Source organism: Lepidochelys kempii, chromosome 8 (assembly GCF_965140285.1).
Source record: "Lepidochelys kempii isolate rLepKem1 chromosome 8, rLepKem1.hap1, whole genome shotgun sequence".
NCBI classification, from domain to species: Eukaryota; Metazoa; Chordata; order Testudines; family Cheloniidae; genus Lepidochelys; species Lepidochelys kempii.
Genome location: NC_136387.1, coordinates 99,927,056 through 99,941,063, shown reverse-complemented (window position 1 = coordinate 99,941,063; position 14,008 = coordinate 99,927,056). Strand labels below are relative to the sequence as shown.

The 14,008-nt window shown below is 42.4% G+C and overlaps 1 protein-coding gene across 1 annotated transcript in view; it reads right to left on the bottom strand.

The window, feature by feature from the left end:
• The window catches only part of AGBL4 (AGBL carboxypeptidase 4), a 1,393,122-nt gene that overhangs the window by 478,720 nt on the left and 900,394 nt on the right, over nucleotides 1–14,008 (bottom strand). The window lies entirely within an intron of this gene.

Below are 14,008 nucleotides of genomic sequence, written 5' to 3'. Positions count from 1 at the left end.
CCAGCTCTGTCCACTCCCAGGACTCAGCCAGGTTACAGTTCCAGAAAGTATCCAACAAGCCTGTCTTTTCCATGGCATTTAGCCAACCAAACCACCATTCTTCCACTCAGATCATCCGAAGGCACTGCCCACTCTTTCACTTATCACAGTGAAAACCGGGACGAGCTGTCCAAGGAAACGGCATAGCAGAAATAAGAAACCAAATTTCAGACATCTAACACCTATACACTGCACAGAACCATTACCTATGCAGGGGCCCAAAGCAGACAGCACAGAGTGACAAGTTAAAAGTGAAGCTTGTCAATGATCTGCTGCCAACAAACAATGCATAACCTCATCAACAATGAAGCACTTGATATAGCCTGCATCACTGAGGCCTAGCTGGATGACACAGCAAATTCACCCTCCAACTCTGCTCCACTCCCACCACATTACTCGGTACACCACAGACCCAGACAGGACAAGAAAGTAGGCGACACGGCATTCATCTTCTCTGCAAACATCAAATCCAACAGAGTTACCTCAGACAAGACTACTTCATTTGAATCCATTAGCTGACAATAGAACCCACAGCCAAAGCTAACAGATTTTATGGTTGCAGTGTTGTTGTAACCATGTTGGTCCCAGAGTATGAGACACAACATGGGTGAAGTAATATCTTTCACTGGACCAACTTCTATTGGTGGAATTGACAAGCTTTCGAGCCTCACAGAGCTCTTCCTCAGGTTTGGAGAAGGTAACCAGTGGAAAACAAAGGCTGATACACACAAAACCCTGCCTCAAGTAGCTATCCAAGGCACTTCCTCAATCCTGAGTGCCTTCAGTGGATTCAGAACCAAGTACCAAGCGCTGTGAAGGACAGTAATCCAAGTTTACTGTGACCATGCACATTTGGGAAAGCTTTTCAGGCAGCCTGGATTCACCTCATCTCTACTCACCACCCAACAATCCATCTGCATTCCCAGAGTTCAGTACATTCACTCATCAAGTAGTTCTGGACACCCTTTAGGGGTCTCAACTCCATACCTGTGAATTTACCTCCAGTTGACATGGGTCAAAAGCATGACACTAATATTTCAAATGTGAGAATCTCAAATTACGAGGCCAATGCCTTATCATTCTTTTATGCTGACTCAATTACATCTTCGCCAAAGTGATCAATGCACATTGCTCTCAAAAAATACTCGTGATTCCAAAAATTGAAAATGTCACACTTCAATGGTATCATTCATTCAAGAAACTTTACAAATATGAATTAAGCCTCACTACACCCAAGTGAAGTAGATATAATCGTACCTGTTTTACAGGTGGAGGAAGAGTCAATCTTGGTCTGATTAAAATACCATACAATGCTGGTCTGCTATAGGGCCAGATCATGCCAACAGAAATTTCTGCTAGAATCAGTGAGCATTTTTGCTTAGAAACTAATGAAACTATCTGGCCCAATGTTACTGATTTCTATAGCAGAGCAGTTTGATTAATGTTATATTTCTTAGACCAGAAAGTTGGGACTTTCAATTGATTGTGTGTTGATTTTGAAAAAAAAAAAACCTTGCTATTGATTGAAGTTTTTCTAATTAAGGAAGAATCAAACCCTGAGATGAAACGTCATTCCTGAACCTGAGATATGCAGAGTGGATTAAAAAGGAGAATTTTGCCTTTGGTTTGATGTTCAAATTAGATCACTAATTCATACAGTCCTTTTGCTGTCTAATAAATTCAGATGAAAAGGGGAGATACAAATTCTCATACTCCTTTTGCTGCTTAATATATTCAGATGAGAAGACAAGATAGAATAATCAACAGAATTAATTTATGCAGATCTTTCTCTAGTTCCATGATTTAAAATGTCTTTTTAGATAAAAGTCCAGTAATACTCAGCACCGTTCACCTTCAAGATATTAACTAGGGAATCTGCACAGCAACATGGGGTAAGGTTGGTATGGAGTGTTACCTCCTTGTGAATCTGCACAGCACCCCTGCAAACTAGGATTGGAATATTACTCTGTACAATGGAGATAATACAAGGCAGAGACGGTAAGGGACTTCTCCACTGGGACGCAGTGAGTCAGTGTTAAAGCCAGGTTATAAGGAATGAATTCCTAGCTTCCAGTCCTGTAGCTGGACCATAAACCATGCACACCTTTGAGATCTGTTCACTGCACAGGATTTACGTGCACCAAGTGTTGATGGTGCCACATTGTTGTCTGATGAAAAAAATTATTAGTGACAAAAAAAGAATGTTACTGTTTTCGAAAGAAGGACTTCTACCAGCGTGGGTGTTTGAAATGTCTGGCCAGTCTAAACCCACTCAGCTATGCTTGTGGTGTAGCCAATGATTTTAGCTCATCCGTTTATTGTGTGATGCAAAATTAATCATCATATTAGCTCATACATATTCATTGTATGTTAATTAGAGTCAATTTGTAGGATTACAGAAGTATAAGATTAAACAGTATTTAGTAAGAATAATCGTGTATTAGATATCCAAGTAAGAAAAGCTGGAACAAAAGGCCTGTAGGCTGATGTCTGCAAGATTCTGCTTAAGCTATTTTAGGCCTTGGAGATCAGAAATGCTGACATAAGTGACCAGAAAATAACCCGAAGCCCCAAGATTATGGGAGAAGAGGTACTGAGGAGTAATATTACAAAAAATTACCCAGAAGATTCATTTTAAATCATAAAAATGCTGTAAAGGCACATCTGTTTCCAACATGCATCTTAACCACAGGATACAGGTCGTGCATCAATACTAATGAGAATAATGGAAACCCATAGGTATTGGATGCCTTATGTTTCTAGGGGACATTAGATCAATAAGTTGACACTTTCATGGATATTCATGGAATGTAGGTACAGACAGAATCACATTATAAGAAGAGGGTACCTACATTAGGAAAATTGAGCTCCCTGTGGGAAACTCCATCAGAAACCATCCCTCTACTGAGGATCAATCTGTGAGAGAGACCCATCTGACCCTAACACTATTGTTAAGGATGCAACTAGCTATATTTGTAACTTGTGCATAGGTCTGTATAGAATTTCTATATGCTTGTGTAATCATAACTTTAATTGTAACTTTAATAAAACTTGTAAAACAGACTAGCCCTTATACTTGTGAATGTCTGCGTGGTCGCTACTCTTGGTCTTTGTGTGTTCTTAGAGACTAAATCTGAAGCAAGTAGCAGAGATGACTTTCACTCTGTTAAGCTTGAAACTGTAGCCACCAGAGCCGAACCCATTGTGGCGTAGTACCATATTACTAAATTCACCTTAAATAAAATAAAAGGCTACAGTTGGCAAGCAAAACATGAAAATACAGAAAACATTCTGAAACTGAAGTTATTCTTCAATTGAAATACCATAAAAAAAAATAAAAAGTCTGTAGGGATGAATGATGTTTGGCGTTTCAGATCACTACACAATGCTGACCTCTGCAAGATGTAGCTAGCAGTCATCCTATACAGCCATAGCACACTACAGACTGGCATTCTAACAACAAAGCCGACCCAGGGATGGGATTGCAAACTGCTCTGAACACAACATTCCTCTTCTCAACCTTCCAGAAGGCTACCATCCTGCAATGCACAGAACTCCACCTCACCCCCTTCTTCATGCTCCCCAAAGCAGACAGCTGACGCAAAAAGATGAACCAGCCAGGGACAGAAGCACACAGAACACTGATAAGGAGAGCAAGAATGGAAATGATAAACAGATTCAGATCTTCTGATTAGCACCAAGGTTTATTTACACAGATGCATATCTTCGACAGATGACACAAACGTGTGTAGAACAGGGATTTCACATCTTAGTCACAGCCTCTCCTGATGACAATATGATGTCATTGTTATACTCAGGTCTAAATAGTTCTATTGTGCAGCACTAGTAAGACGTTGAGTAACAGAAAGTTACTTTCCCCTTTAATTTCAGTTTTCCTACAGTATTACAAGCTTTTTGCCTTATAAAAGAACAATCTGTAAATTGTCCGCTATGAAATATTAAGCAGAGAATGAGCACTCACCAAGAAGATGGAGCAGATGCTTAAGGTTGACAGCAGGGCCAGGGAAGAAGTATCCATGTGATACCACCAAGCACAGGCAGGGGAACAGACAGACATGGACAAACAGGCCAAAGTAGAGGGCATTTGGAAGATTTTAAAAAAGACAAAAATAGCAATGGGCTGGCTGTGTTACAGAACAAGATAGAAGACTGACTATTCTTATGACAACATGGAGCTCAATGGATGGGAGGCCTATCAAAGATGCAGACCCAAACCAGCAATGTTTACAGGGCTCAACTGGGTCACATAGGGCCCAGAACAAATCTATTAATATCACCATACCAAAGGTTTTGACCCTGAAATCTGTACAGCAGTTTTCTACATCCATGTTATCCGAGTTCCCAAAGAAGCACGCTTGCAATGGAACCTTCATCAGCACACCCAGCAGAACGGTGTCACAGCAAATCTAGTGTATTTAGCAATTTACCTCTATAATGGTGTGGCTCAGGACAGACTGATAGTCAGCCTGCAGCATTCCTATACAAAATAAGCTATACTTATTTTATTTCAAGTGTTTAACATACAGATTGCTGGAAATCTGTAAGATTAATGAAACCGTGTACACAGAGTGCCTCCTGCCCACAGACAAAGGAAGTACGTCCATATTCATCCTGCAACATTTGATATCACTGATCACCTGATACTCCTGTCCTGCCTACAAGAAGCTGCAGGGATGAACAGAAATACCCTGAAATGGAGCGGGTCCTCTCTCTCGGAGGGCTGTATGTTCCTCTACCTGCCGAGCTCTCAACTGCAGATTCCCCCAGAGCTCAGTCCTTTCCCCAATATAATTTGAGATCCAGATGAAGTCATGGAAGAGAAAGTGAAACATCAGACACTGAGGTGCCAAAAAGTACACAGATGACAGAGCACTGTCTCTTAGCTCTTCCAGAGATGAGCCAAAATCTGCACCTGGATGAAGTGCAGCTGGCTAATGGAGAACCTAGACAAGACAGAAGTAGGAAGAAAGAAGCATTTTGAAAAGGTGTTTCCCCTATATTATTTGTATCATAAATCAGAATTGAGGCTCCATTGTGCTAGGTGCTGTATAAACAAATACACAAAGACATGGGATGTGTCCCAAAACCATTACAATCTAAGAAGCCAAGTGCTAGAGCCCTGCAGCGGGACCCGAGTCCTGTGGGTCCCTCAGAACCCACTGCCATAATAGGAAGAGCAGGTGGGAGTGGGTATTGTGGAGTGGGATGGGAGCGGGATTAAAAATTGTCCCACGCAGGATTCTACCAAGTGGCATATGAAGGGTGGGGAGGTGGGGGAAATATATATTTGCATTTTTTTAATTTACTTTGACATAATAAAATAGGTCATGTGTGTCAAATAAAAATATATGTCAAATAAAGAACCAGATATTCTCAACTACCCTCTTCCTCCCAAAGCCATTAATTGGATAATTTCTTATAGTCATTGTGGCAGAGGTAGGGCTTGAGGAGAGGTTTAAAAAGAGTTAGACAGTAGTGGCCTTATTGGTCAGTCTCAGGAGGATGTTTCCATCCTTAACAGACCATGCGGAAACTCAGTGGCACAGATGTTTGCGAGAGATGCTGACAGGTGAGCTGAGATCAACAGACTAGAGTGAGCAAACAGGGAGGAGCAGAGTTATGAAGGGCCTTGAAGGAGGGAAGAAATGATGCAGGGAATTGGTCCTGCTTTGAGCAGGGGGTTGGACTAGATGACCTTCTGGGGTCCCTTCCAACCCTGATATTCTATGATTCTATGATTCTATGTACAGTAATGAAACAAATGATTTTAAAAAATTGGACTTATCCCAACCCCAGAAGTGTTTTCACCTGGGTGCGAAAATTCCTTTTAGCTCTTATTTTATCCAGATTGGCTCACTTACGTTTACAGGAGTGATTCTTGTTCCTTAGTCTTTTATTTTATTCCTTGCTGACACTAAGCTCTCATATAGCAGCATTCACAAGTAATGCCTTCTCCAGGTGGCAAGGAGATTCCGTTGCATCCTGGCCTCCATTATACGTGCCTTCGTCACCTCTTGTCTGGATTACAGCAATGCAGCGTTCCTGGGATGAAGACTTCAGAATGTATGAAATTCCAGCTAGTACAAAACACTGCAGCAAGTCTCCTCACCACCACGGGATACCACAAGCACATCAGACCCATCCTCAGCTTGCTACACTGCCTCCCCTTTGAATACCGAGTGAAATTCAAGATCTTAGTCCTTATCTTTACAGTGCTCAATTATCCGGGCCCAGAATCCCAAAAAGATTACCCAAAGCTCCAGGATAAAGACCATTGTCAACAACTTCAGTCCTCTGACACAATGGAACTCTCTACAGTAAGGGCAGCCCCTGTGTGGGAGATAGAACTTTTTCAGGGCAGGTGAAAGACTGGAATGAACTCCGACAGGAACTAAGGACCACCCCAAACCGCATCACCTTCTGCTCTAAGTACAAGGGACTTTTCTTTGACCTGCCTTAGCTAATGTAAACACACAGAAGCAATGTACATTAAAACAATCACACACACCCAGAAAAAAAAAAAACACCCTCTCCAAACACAGAGCTCCATTCTTGGTCCTGTTGTCTTCTCCCTCTGCACCTTATCTCTGGGTCATCTCATCCACAAACAAATTCAACTAACATATCTATGTGCTGACAACTCACAGATCTACCTGTTTACTCCAGATCTGTCTCCTGTCCAAAGTAAAAATCTCTGTTTGTCTCTGACATCCAGCTCAAGCTCAATTTGGCTATAAAAGAGTTCTTAGTCTTTCCCCTGCAAGTCCTCCTCGCCACCTCTCTCAATTACTGTGGACAACACCACCATCCTGCCTTTCACTCACGCCTATTACCTGGGCATCATCTTTGACTCAGACCTCTCTGTAGGTCCTCACATTGAAGATGTGTCTAAATCTTGCCAATTCTTTCTGCATAATTGCCCTAAGGTACAGCCTCTCTTATCCTCCCACAAACCGAAACCTTTTGTCCAGCTCCCCTCATCCCACATGTAGATCACTGCAACATCATTTTCTCCAGCCTTAACAAATGCAGACTCATCCCACTTGTATCCATTCAGGATGTTGCTGCTGTGATCGTTGTTCTAGCCTGACACTTCAGCCATGTCACCCCCTCTCTTTGCATCCCGCTGCTGGCTCCAGGGCCTCCATGACCTATCCTCACCCTACGTATCATTTCTCATTCACTGTCACGCTGCTCATGCTCACCTTCAATCGGCCAGTGAGACCAGTCTCCATCCCCACTTGTTAAATTTTCAAACAAGCACCTTCATGCCTTCTCCCATGCTGCCCTTCACGCTTGGGCCACAAAGTCACCTATAAGCCTCCTTCAAAACTCTGCTCAAAACTCTTTGTTATAGTGCTTACAAAAATCATAACCATGGTTAGGCTGCTGGTGTGCTGAGACCACTGGCTAGTCATATGACCAGTAGTCTGATTGTACTTCCCCGTGCGTCTGGCTGCGCCTATCTGTTGTCTCTCATCTTATATTTACATTGGGAGCTCTTTGGGGCAGGGGCTGTCTTTTTGTTCTGTGTTTGTACAGCACCTAGCACAATGGGGTCCCGGCCCATGACTGGGGTGCCAAGGTGCTATGTAATGCAAATAATAATAAAAAAAAATCAATAAAAAAACACTCCATTCTTCTTCTGGGGAGAGGATGAGAGAGAGCCAACAAACCACACATGACAAATGTCAGTCACATTGCTTAATGCATACATAACTGGAAGGTGCTCAACTACTACGATGATAAGCACGGCATGAGAACTCCTGTGGAATAGATTTTGCATGCTCAGCTTTTCTCTGTGGTTCTCTTGTGATAAATAGCTCACATGCTGAGCCCTGGACATCAGAACCAGTTATATTGAGAGTGACAGTGTTGACTAGGACCCTGGGAATTCTATTCACCTCTTTTAAAAAAAAAAAGGTACCCCAGAAACTTTACCTTCCACTTAGCTAAAAGGGGCAGGCTTCTGATTAATAAGACTGCGACTTTTCAGCTTGGAAAAGAGGTGACTAAGCGGGGGGATATGATGGAGTTCTATGAAATCATGAATGGTGTGGAGAAAGTAAATAAGAAAGTGTTATTTACTCCTCATAATACAAGAACAAGGGGCCACCAAATGAAATTAATAGGTAGCAGGTTTAAAACAATCAAGAAAGTATTTTTTCACACAACGCACTGTCAACCTCTGGAACTCCTTGCCAGAGGGTGTTGTGAAGGCCAATACTACAACAGGTTCAAAAGGAAGATGGGGGCTATCTATTGATCGACCTATTAGCCAGGAAGGGCAGGAATGGTGTCCCTAACCTCTGTTTGCCAGAAGCTGGGATTGTGTGATAGAGCATGGATCACTTGATGATAACCTGTCTGTTCATTCCCTTTGGGACACCTGCCATTGGCCACTGACAGAGGACACAATACTGGGCTTGATGGACCTTTGGTGTGACCCACTATGGACATTCTTAAAATAATAATACTCTGCATTTATATAGAGCCTTTCACCTTCAAAGTGGTGTACAAATATTCATTCATCCTCAATACCCTAGGAGGTAGAAAGAGTATTTGTCTCCAATGTATTCATGGAGAAAATCACAGAGAGGTTGTGACATGCCCAGGTCACTAAATGAGTCAATTCTAATCCCAGATCTGTCAAGAAGGAGCTCCTAGTTTCCTACACTAGACAATGCTACCCTTCTCTCTGAACTCTCATTTTCACCATTCATACTGTTTTTATTCAATTTTGCACTTCTCCCAGCTGGGCAGTGAAATTAGACTGGTCAGTTTCAGACTCTGGTCACATAATACACAGCATCTCTGTATTAGAGTGAGTTTCTAAAGCAGCAGGGAAATATATCATGTAACTCAAAAAACTGCTGTAAAGGAAGTTTTTCTAAATTAAAAAAGTCCTAGGATTTCTAGCAGTAAATTTTGGGGATAGGATATTTGTTAAACATCTACATCTGGGGCCTAAACGAGCTTCTTTTAATTTCTACTACTAAAAGCAAGAATGCGCTTTAAACAGGTTATTTCAAGTAAAAGAGGATAGAGCGAGTCAATGGATCAGCCTCTCTCAGAGAGAGACTTAAATTAATATCTGGTTTCAGTCACAACTAAAGCAAGTTTGGTGGTCTCAATTTAGCACCTAGTGGGCATCTGTCCACAATTTATGGCAAAGCAGCAAGACATCAGAAGGGGAAAGCAGAGGTGTCTGTAGCTCAGAGCATTATTAGGTACTGGGCTTGTTAGAGCTACCATCCTGTCTGTACAAGACTGGATATCTTTTAGAAAGATATGCTCTCCCCTCAGATTACCATACACACATCACAATCAAGCACGGAGAGCAAACTCAGCTCAGAATTCTTGCACATGGAAGGCAGTACTATCCACTGGGAGTCTGAAAACTTGGGTTAACTGCTCGGTCACTAACTGACTCTGTGAGATTGGCAAATCACTTAGCCACACTACACCTCACTTTCTCGGTCTGCAAAATGGGGATAACAATGCTTATCCATCTTTGGAGGATGGGGGAAAAAACAAAACAAAAACCCCAACAAAGCCTTTGAGAGCTATGGGTGAAAAGTGCTAGATAGATACCAAGTATCATTCCTGGGTTATTATTTTTACAGAAGGGATAATGAAAAGGAAGTGATAATATATTTGTCCCCAGGTCCTCAGCTGAGACGGATACTGAGCCTGCAACTTGCTTGATTTATCAAATCTCACAAATGCTTGTGAGAAAGCAAACAAAAAAAAAGGCTGTCACTGTGGCAAGATCAAAAGGCTCAGAATTCACAAAAGCAGCTAAGAAAAAATATTTCTCACTCTTTGTTCAGCTCTAAGTCCAGTACTAATTTTTGACACCTGTGAGAAACTACAGTTGACCAGCCCTCCTGAGGTACACTGCTTAGCTACAAACAACTGACAATTTTACACTTCCTCAAGATCCTTTTCAAATTAAACCAGAGAATTAAAACTTCTCAGAGAATTCATTCATAAGAACTACACTTTTTAAAAACAAATGAGAGAAGAGAAAGGAATGGATACTGGTTGTTTCAAGTCACCAGTATTGGATACCATGGAAACCTAGACAAATACAAAAGGTAATATCAAATGGGGGGGGGAAGAACCCCACAACACATCACTTTCCATCTTTAGACCTTTGGGCCAGGTTCAGCTGCATAACTGCGAACGCTCTATTCTGCATTTCATCCAAATGTCATATTATCCAGGGTCAGCTCAGGCAGGGCAAAACTAACCAGACAGACAAAATTAAAGCTCTTATACCAGTGTGCAATATATCCACTGTATATAACTACATTGCTTCAAATGCAAAACCAAGACACCCCTTGATTAACAAAGACTTCCCTTTGCTACAATGAAAATCATTTTTCAGCCTTTGCTGTGAAAGCCCCTTGCCAGTGCAGCATGCCTTCTGAAAGCTAACAATCATTTATCGATCAAACAGGCACAGCTTGACCCAGCTGGGCTACCTTAATCTGTTCCACTTTTCTGCCTGGGAAAGTTCAAAAGGATCAGACTCCAGCAACCACACACCAAAAACACTAACCCAAGAACTTATCCTTGCAACAAAGCCCGTTGCCAACTCTGTCCACATATCTATTCAAGAGACACCATCATAGGACTGAATCACATCAGCCACACTATCAGAGGCTCATTCACCTGCACATCTACCAATGTGATATATGCCATCATGTGCCAGCAATGCCCCTCTGCCATGTACATTGGCCAAACCGGACAGTCTCTACGCAAAAGAATAAATGGACACAAATCAGACATCAAGAATTATAACATTCAAAAACCAGTCGGAGAACACTTCAACCTCCCTAGTCACTCAATTACAGACCTAAAAGTCGCAATTATTCAACAAAAAAAACGTCAAAAACAGACTCCAATGAGAAACTGCAGAACTGGAATTAATTTGCAAACTGGACACCATTAAATTAGGCTTGAATAAAGACTGGGAGCAGATGAGTCATTACACAAACTAAAAACTATTTCCCCATGCTAATTTTCCCCCTACTTAATGACAGGTTTCAGAGTAGCAGCCGTGTTAGTCTGTATTCGCAAAAAGAAAAGGAGGACTTGTGGCACCTTAGAGACTAACCAATTTATTTGAGCATAAGCTTTCGTGAGCTACAGCTCACTTCATTGGATGCATTCATCGGATCAAGTGAGCTGTAGCTCACGAAAGCTTATGCTCAAATAAATTGGTTAGTCTCTAAGGTGCCACAAGTACTCCTTTTCTTTCCCCCCTACTGTTACTCACACCTTCTTGTCAACTGTTTGAAATGGGCCATCCTGATTATCATTACAAAAGTTTTTTTTCCTCCTGCTGATAACAGCCCACCTTAATCGATTACTCTTGTTAGAGTTGATATGGCAACCCCCATTTTTTCATGTTCTCTGTGTGTGTGTGTGTGTGTGTATATATATATCTTCCTACTGTATCTTCCACTGCATGCATCTGATGAAATGGCCTTTAGCCCACGAAAGCTTATGCTCAAATAAATTTGTTAGTCTCTAAGGTGCCACAAGTACTCCTCATTCTTTCTGCTGATACAAACTAACACGGCTACCGCTCTGAAAGAAATAATCCTGTTGGGTTTGTTTGCAGGTGGAGGATGGGGAATAGAGGAGGAACAGGGAGGGGATGTTTACAATGAAATCTAGCACCACACAGAAAACAAGACTTGCTTGTAAGAGTTTACATTGGCACAAGCAAACCAGAACTAGAAATATGCCAATATACTCAGTGAGCAGAAATACTCAGTGTCTATGTAGCAATATTTGATCTGCAAATATAGCCACCATTCAAAATGCAAACTCAAGAAATTTTCCCACAAGGATGAACTCAAAAACAATGTTTCTCATGTGTCAGTCACCAACATGCATTTGCTTGAGCATCAAGCGTGGATATATTATTTAATATTGATATCACCCAGAGGGCCCAGTCCTGGACACATTGAGACCAGGGCATAGAAAAGTTCTTAATCTACATTTCTTTCTTACATTATCTTTGACCTCTAATTTCACTAAAACTGAATGTCATCAGCCAAGAATATATGAAAGTGCACAGTGGGTCTGTAAGCAGTGACACTCACCATTGTACCACCCTCTGGCATCAGAGCAGGGCATTGCAGGGGTCTTCATCTCAACATGTTCACCACTTCTCTGGCCCTCCAGCAGCCTGTCTATGGCTACATCTTCCATAACCCAGCCCTTCAGCCATATAACCTCTTTCCAGTTCTGTCTCTTTCCAGGGTAACAGAAGGACAACTAAAGAATCTACACAACATCTAAACAGAAGATCCTTCTGCCTCTCTCAGGCTACATTGATGTTTCCTGCTGTTCATCCCTATTCCCAGGGACTTCAGCATTCCTTCTTTGCTCTCCATAGGCTCAGCACTACCTCAGGGCTTTTCCCTGGGGGCCCTTCTTCCTAGCCGGTTTTCCCACTGCCTCCCCTCCCTGGGGACTCTGGCAGTCTCTCCCAGGGCCCTCCCTGCTTCTCACAGGTCCTATCTTGGCCACCTCTGTCCCCCCCTTACCTAATCCTTGTGGTTCTCTCAGCCTCCCTTCACCAGGCCCATCCCCAAAAGCAAACATTCCTCATGAGTCTCTCCCCCTCACTGAGTTCTCATTCCTCTCTGTGTAGTCTGCCCTGATCCTTGCCCAGCTGGGATCACTAATGGTAATTAAGTCCCCAGCTCAGGATGAGCTAAGGGAGGTGGTTAACTGCTACACCACAGGGAAGGCTGAGCCCCGCTACCCTGAAGGGCCTGCCAGCCTGTGACAAGGTCCTTAGACCAAGGAGCTGGCATTCAATGATACCATGCAGAGAGAAGCCAACAACCATACCTCCAGAGACTTTGAGATTGTCTGGACTTACAAACCACTCAGATCTAACTTGAACATGAGTCCATCATAAGTTGGCAATATTCTTCTGAATCAGTTGTTGTGGTTACAAGGCTCACTACACCTTCGACTCCACTGGTCTTTCGGAGTGCACCCTCCTCTTTCTACAGCATGTCCTTTTAACTGCTGTTTCCTTGTGATGTGTTAGTTCCCAGCGTAGACAAAACAGCTGTGTAACTTTGGCCAGAACATGGAATTAGCATCTTCACAGCTAATAGAGCAGGTATTAGTTCTTAACCTTTAGCCTACTTATCAGAAAGTGTTTTATCTGGATCCGTCATGTTACAGTCCTGCTCCTAGCTTGCTATTAAACTAAACCCCTATCTGCAAACAGTAAGTATTCCAGTATAGTCATACAATAAACATTTCCCATAACCTACTGCTATACAGTATTCATAAATCAATACAGAGCAGGCCCTGGCCCTTCATGTCATGATCAAATCTAGCATGAAGCAGCCCACTGAGCTTCTGTTAAGATATTAAACCAAAGTCCTGGCCACCTGTAGTCATTAAAAATCGCATGGCATATTTAGCAGGGGTAAGAGTATTTCCTACAGTGTCCTGGCTCTATTCCAATTTAGACAATTAGCTATGTACTTAACTCTTCCTCCGTTTCTGATGTAACTTCACTTCCTGTCCTAACCAGTGGTGCAGGGGTAGAAAAAGAGTTGTTAAGTGACCAATGTGAGTGTATGTGTAACACCAACAGACTCCGGTTATCGGCAGACAGGATTGAACCTGGGACCTCTGGAGCTTAATGCATGAGCCTCTACTGCATGAGCTAAAAGCCACATGGCTGTTAGCTGTGGCTGTAGTGAAGACTCATTAATCTCTCTTCTGCTACATGGTCTCAGCACCACTAGATGGGACAGAACACCACACCCAGGAGTTGTGTAGGTTACATATGCAATAGAACAGCTCTCCTTTGGAAGGTTTTTTCCCAGTGACTACCCCTGGCAGGAGGGCTAGGAGAAGGATCTTTTAACCATTATGGAAAGCAGGTCAGGTACCT